This window comes from Penaeus vannamei, chromosome 17 (assembly GCF_042767895.1).
Source record: "Penaeus vannamei isolate JL-2024 chromosome 17, ASM4276789v1, whole genome shotgun sequence".
Taxonomy (NCBI): domain Eukaryota; kingdom Metazoa; phylum Arthropoda; class Malacostraca; order Decapoda; family Penaeidae; genus Penaeus; species Penaeus vannamei.
In genome coordinates, this window is record NC_091565.1 from 20,201,679 (window position 1) to 20,209,178 (window position 7,500).

General features: G+C 35.2%; 1 protein-coding gene across 1 annotated transcript in view; it reads left to right on the forward strand.

Annotated features, from left to right (window-relative positions):
* The window catches only part of LOC138864634 (diuretic hormone receptor-like), a 28,870-nt gene that overhangs the window by 14,681 nt on the left and 6,689 nt on the right, over positions 1–7,500 (forward strand). The window lies entirely within an intron of this gene.

Sequence of the window (7,500 nt, forward strand, 5' to 3'; positions counted from 1 at the left end):
TTTCTTAGGTTATGTACAATTCCTGATGGTGTTTATTAGGTTATGTACAATTCCTGATGGTGTTTATTAGGTTATGTACAATTCCTGATGGTGTTTCTTAGGTTATGTACAATTCCTGATGGTGTTTCTTAGGTTATGTACAATTCCTGATGGTGTTTCTTAGGTTATTTACAATGCTTGATGGTGTTTCTTAGGTTATGTACAATTCCTGATGTTTTTTCTTAGGTTATGTACAATTCCTGATGGTGTTTCTTAGGTTATGTACAATTCCTGATGGTGTTTCTTAGGTTATGTACAATTCCTGATGGTGTTTCTTAGGTTATGTACAATTCCTGATGGTGTTTCTTAGGTTATGTACAATTCCTGATGGTGTTTCTTAGGTTATGTACAATTCCTGATGGTGTTTCTTAGGTTATGTACAATTCCTGATGGTGTTTCTTAGGTTATGTACAATTCCTGATGGTGTTTCTTAGGTTATGTACGATTCTTGATGGTGTTGATTAGGCAATGTACAATTCTTGATGGTGTTTCTTAGGTTATGTACAATTCCTGATGGTGTTTCTTAGGTTATGTACAATTCCTGATGGTGTTTCTTAGGTTATGTACAATTCCTGATGGTGTTTCTTAGGTTATGTACAATTCCTGATGGTGTTTCTTAGGTTATGTACAATTCCTGATGGTGTTTCTTAGGTTATGTACAATTCCTGATGGTGTTTCTTAGGTTATGTACAATTCCTGATGGTGTTTATTAGGTTATGTACAATTCCTGATGGTGTTTATTAGGTTATGTACAATTCCTGATGGTGTTTCTTAGGTTATGTACAATGCCTGATAGTGTTTCTTAGGTTATGTACAATGCCTGATGGTGTTTCTTAGGTTATGTACAATGCCTGATGGTGTTTCTTAGGTTATGTACAATTCCTGATGGTGTTTCTTAGGTTATGCACAATTCCTGATGGTGTTTCTTAGGTTATGTACAATGCCTGATGGTGTTTATTAGGTTATGTACAATTCCTGACGGTGTTTTATTAGGTTATGTACAATTCCTGATGGTGTTTCTTAGGTTATGTACAATGCCTGATGGTGTTTCTTAGGTTATGTACAATGCCTGATGGTGTTTATTAGGTTATGTACAATTCCTGACGGTGTTTTATTAGGTTATGTACAATTCCTGATGGTGTTTCTTAGGTTATGTACAATGCCAGATGGTGTTTCTTAGGTTATGTACAATTCCTGATGGTGTTTCTTAGGTTATGTACAATTCCTGATGGTGTTTATTAGGTTATGTACAATGCCTGATGGTGTTTCTTAGATTATGTACAATTCCTGATGGTGTTTCTTAGGTTATGTACAATTCCTGATGGTGTTTCTTAGGTTATGTACAATTCCTGATGGTGTTTCTTAGATTATGTACAATTCCTGATGGTGTTTCTTAGGTTATGTACAATGCTTGATGGTGTTTATTAGGTTATGTACAATTCCTGATGGTGTTTCTTAGGTTATGTACAATGCCTGATAGTGTTTCTTAGGTTATGTACAATTCCTGATTGTGTTTCTTAGGTTATGTACAATGCCTGATGGTGTTTCTTAGGTTATGTACAATTCCTGATGGTGTTTCTTAGGTTATTTACAATTCCTGATAGTGTTTCTTAGGTTATGTGCAATTCCTGATGGTGTTTCTTAGGTTATGTACAATGCCTGATGGTGTTTCTTAGGTTATGTACAATTCCTGATAGTGTTTCTTAGATTATGTACAATGCCTGATAATGTTTCTTAGGTTATGTACAATGCCTGATGGTGTTTCTTAGGTTATTTACAATTCCTGATGGTGTTTCTTAGGTTATGTACAATGTCTGATGGTGTTTCTTAGGTTATGTACAATTCCTGATGGTGTTTCTTAGGTTATTTACAATTCCTGATAGTGTTTCTTAGGTTATGTACAATTCCTGATGGTGTTTCTTAGGTTATGTACAAGTCCTGATGGTGTTTCTTAGGTTATGTACAATTCCTGATGGTGTTTCTTAGGTTATTTACAATTCCTGATAGTGTTTCTTAGGTTATGTACAATTCCTGATGGTGTTTCTTAGGTTATGTACAATGCCTGATAATGTTTCTTAGGTTATGTACAATTCCTGATAGTGTTTCTTAGGTTATGTACAATGCCTGATAATGTTTCTTAGGTTATGTACAATGCCTGATGGTGTTTCTTAGGTTATTTACAATTCCTGATGGTGTTTCTTAGGTTATGTACAATGTCTGATGGTGTTTCTTAGGTTATGTACAATTCCTGATGGTGTTTCTTAGGTTATGTACAATGTCTGATGGTGTTTCTTAGGTTATGTACAATTCCTGATGGTGTTTCTTAGGTTATGTACAATGCCTGATGGTGTTTCTTAGGTTATGTACAATTCCTGATGGTGTTTCTTAGGTTATGTACAATTCCTGATGGTGTTTCTTAGGTTATGTACAATTCCTGATGGTGTTTCTTAGGTTATGTACAATTCCTGATGGTGTTTCTTAGGTTATTTACAATTCCTGATGGTGTTTATTAGGTTATGTACAATACCTGACGGTGTTTCTTAGGTTATGTACAATGCCTGATGGTGTTTCTTAGGTTATTTACAATGCTTGATGGTGTTTCTTAGGGTATGTACAATTCCTGATGGTGTTTCTTAGGTTATGTACAATTCCTGACGGTGTTTCTTAGGTTATGTACAATTCCTGATGGTGTTTCTTAGGTTATTTACAATGCCTGGTGGTGTTTCTTAGTTTATGTACAATTCCTGATGGTGTTTCTTAGGTTATGTACAATTCCTGATAGTGTTTCTTAGGTTATGTACAATTCCTGATGGTGTTTCTTAGGTTATGCACAATTCCTGATGGTGTTTCTTAGGTTATGTACAATGCCTGATAGTGTTTCTTAGGTTATGTACGATTCCTGATGGTGTTTCTTAGGTTATGTACAATTCCTGATGGTGTTTCTCAGGTTATGTACAATTCCTGATGGTGTTTCTTAGGTTATGTACAATTCCTGATGGTGTTTCTTAGGTTATGCACAATTCCTGATGGTGTTTCTTAGGTTATGTACAATTCCTGACGGTGTTTCTTAGGTTATGTACAATTCCTGATAGTGTTTCTTAGGTTATGTACAATTCCTGACGGTGTTTTATTAGGTTATGTACAATGCCTGATGGTGTTTCTTAGGTTATTTACAATGCCTGATGGTGTTTCTTAGGTTATGTACAATTCCTGATGGTGTTTCTTAGGTTATGTACAATTCCTGACGGTGTTTTATTAGGTTATGTACAATGCCTGATGGTGTTTCTTAGGTTATGTACAATGCCTGATGGTGTTTCTTAGGTTATGTACAATTCCTGACGGTGTTTCTTAGGTTATGTACAATTCCTGGTGGTGTTTCTTAGGTTAATTACAATGCCTGATGGTGTTTCTTAGGTTATGTACAATGCCTGATGGTGTTTCTTAGGTTATGTACAATTCCTGGTGGTGTTTCTTAGGTTAATTACAATGCCTGATGGTGTTTCTTAGGTTATGTACAATGCCTGATGGTGTTTCTTAGGTTATGTACAATTCCTGATGGTGTTTCTTAGGTTATGTGCAATTCCTGATGGTGTTTCTTAGGTTATGTACAATTCCTGATGGTGTTTCTTAGGTTATGTACAATGCCTGATGGTGTTTCTTAGGTTATGTACGATTCCTGATGGTGTTTCTTAGGTTATGTACAATGCCTGATGGTGTTTCTTAGGTTATGTACAATTCCTGATGGTGTTTCTTAGGTTATGTACAATTCCTGATGGTGTTTCTTAGGTTATGTACAATTCCTGACGGTGTTTCTTAGGTTATGTACAATTCCTGACGGTGTTTTATTAGGTTATGTACAATGCTTGATGGTGTTTCTTAGGTTATGTACAATTCCTGACGGTGTTTTATTAGGTTATGTACAATGCTTGATGGTGTTTCTTAGGTTATTTACAATTCCTGATGGTGTTTCTTAGGTTATGTACAATTCCTGACGGTGTTTTATTAGGTTATGTACAATGCCTGATGGTGTTGCTTAGGTTATGTACAATTCCTGATGGTGTTTCTTAGGTTATTTACAATACTTGATGGTGTTTATTAGGTTATGTACAATTCCTGATGGTGTTTCTTAGGTTATTTACAATACTTGATGGTGTTTATTAGGTTATGTACAATTCCTGATGGTGTTTCTTAGGTTATGTACAATTCCTGATGGTGTTTCTTAGGTTATTTACAATACTTGATGGTGTTTATTAGGTTATGTACAATTCCTGATGGTGTTTATTAGGTTATGTACAATTCCTGATGGTGTTTCTTAGGTTATTTACAATACTTGATGGTCTTTATTAGGTTATGTACAATTCCTGATGGTGTTTCTTAGGTTATGTACAATTCCTGACGGTGTTTCTTAGGTTATGTACAATTCCTGATGGTGTTTCTTAGGTTATGTACAATTCCTGATAGTGTTTCTTAGGTTATGTACAATTCCTGACGGTGTTTTATTAGGTTATGTACAATGCCTGATGGTGTTTCTTAGGTTATGTACAATTCCTGATGGTGTTTCTTAGGTTATGTACAATGCCTGATGGTGTTTCTTAGGTTATTTACAATTCCTGATGGTGTTTCTTAGGTTATTTACAATTCCTGATGGTGTTTCTTAGGTTATTTACAATTCCTGATGGTGTTTCTTAGGTTATGTACAATTCCTGATGGTGTTTCTTAGGTTATGTACAATGCCTGACGGTGTTTCTTAGGTTATGTACAATTCCTGATGGTGTTTCTTAGGTTATGTACAATTCCTGATGGTGTTTCTTAGGTTATTTACAATGCCTGATGGTGTTTCTTAGGCTATGTACAATTCCTGATGGTGTTTCTTAGGTTATGTACAATTCCTGACGGTGTTTCTTAGGTTATGTACAATTCCTGATGGTGTTTCTTAGGTTATGTACAATTCCTGATGGTGTTTCTTAGGTTATTTACAATGCCTGATGGTGTTTCTTAGGTTATGTACGATTCCTGATGGTGTTTCTTAGGTTATTTACAATTCCTGATGGTGTTTCTTAGGTTATTTACAATTCCTGATGGTGTTTCTTAGGTTATTTACAATTCCTGATGGTGTTTCTTAGGTTATGTACAATTCCTGATAGTGTTTCTTAGGTTATGTACAATTCCTGATGGTGTTTCTTAGGTTATGTACAATTCCTGATGGTGTTTCTTAGGTTATGTACAATTCCTGGTGGTGTTTCTTAGGTTATGTACAATTCCTGATGGTGTTTCTTAGGTTATTTACAATTCCTGATGGTGTTTCTTAGGTTATTTACAATTCCTGATGGTGTTTCTTAGGTTATGTACAATTCCTGATGGTGTTTCTTAGGTTATTTACAATTCCTGATGGTGTTTCTTAGGTTATTTACAATTCCTGATGGTGTTTCTTAGGTTATTTACAATTCCTGATGGTGTTTCTTAGGTTATGTACGATTCCTGATGGTGTTTCTTAGGTTATTTACAATTCCTGATGGTGTTTCTTAGGTTATGTACAATTCCTGATGGTGTTTCTTAGGTTATGTACAATTCCTGATGGTGTTTCTTAGGTTATGTACAATTCCTGACGGTGTTTCTTAGGTTATGTACAATTCCTGATGGTGTTTCTTAGGTTATGTACAATTCCTGATGGTGTTTCTTAGGTTATGTACAATTCCTGGTGGTGTTTCTTAGGTTATGTACAATTCCTGATGGTGTTTCTTAGGTTATTTACAATTCCTGATGGTGTTTCTTAGGTTATGTACAATTCCTGATGGTGTTTATTAGGTTATGTACAATTCCTGATGGTGTTTATTAGGTTATGTACAATTCCTGATGGTGTTTCTTAGGTTATTAACAATTCCTGATGGTGTTTCTTAGGTTATTTACAATTCCTGATGGTGTTTATTAGGTTATGTACAATTCCTGATGGTGTTTCTTAGGTTATGTACAATTCCTGATGGTGTTTCTTAGGTTATGTACAATTCCTGATGGTGTTTCTTAGGTTATGTACAATTCCTGATGGTGTTTCTTAGGTTATGTACAATGCCTGATGGTGTTTCTTAGGTTATGTACGATTCCTGATGGTGTTTCTTAGGTTATGTACAATGCCTGATGGTGTTTCTTAGGTTATGTACGATTCCTGATGGTGTTTCTTAGGTTATGTACAATTCCTGATGGTGTTTCTCAGGTTATGTACAATTCCTGATGGTGTTTCTTAGGTTATGTACAATTCCTGATGGTGTTTCTTAGGTTATGTACAATTCCTGATGGTGTTTCTTAGGTTATGTACAATTCCTGATGGTGTTTCTTATGTTATGTACAATTCCTGATAGTGTTTCTTAGGTTATGTACAATTCCTGATGGTGTTTCTTAGGTTATGTACAATTCCTGATGGTGTTTCTTAGGTTATGTACGATTCCTGATAGTGTTTCTTAGGTTATGTACAATTCCTGATGGTGTTTCTTAGGTTATGTACAATTCCTGATGGTGTTTCTTAGGTTATGTACAATTCCTGATGGTGTTTCTTAGGTTATGTACAATTCCTGATGGTGTTTCTTAGGTTATGTACAATTCCTGATGGTGTTTCTTAGGTTATGTACAATTCCTGATGGTGTTTCTTAGGTTATGTACAATTCCTGATGGTGTTTCTTAGGTTATGTACGATTCCTGATGGTGTTTCTTAGGTTATGTACAATTCCTGGTGGTGTTTCTTAGGTTATGTACAATTCCTGATGGTGTTTCTTAGGTTATGTACAATTCCTGATGGTGTTTCTTAGGTTATGTACAATTCCTGATGCTGTTTCTTAGGTTATGTACAATTCCTGATGCTGTTTCTTAGGTTATGTACAATGCCTGATAGTGTTTCTTAGGTTATTTACAATTCCTGATGGTGTTTCTTAGGTTATGTACAATTCCTGATGGTGTTTCTTAGGTTATTTACAATTCCTGATGGTGTTTCTCAGGTTATGTACAATGCCTGATAGTGTTTCTTAGGTTATTTACAATTCCTGATGGTGTTTCTTAGGTTATGTACAATTCCTGATGGTGTTTCTTAGGTTATTTACAATTCCTGATGGTGTTTCTCAGGTTATGTACAATTCCTGATGGTGTTTCTTAGGTTATGTACAATTCCTGATGGTGTTTCTTAGGTTATGTACAATTCCTGATGGTGTTTATTAGGTTATGTACAATGTCTGATGGTGTTTCTTAGGTTATTTACAATTCCTGATGGTGTTTCTTAGGTTATGTACAATTCCTGATGGTGTTTCTTAGGTTATGTACAATGCCTGATGGTGTTTCTCAGGTTATGTACAATTCCTGATGGTGTTTCTTAGGTTATGTACAATTCCTGATGGTGTTTCTTAGGTTATGCACAATTCCTGATGGTGTTTCTTAGGTTATGTACAATGTCTGATGGTGTTTCTTAGGTTATTTACAATT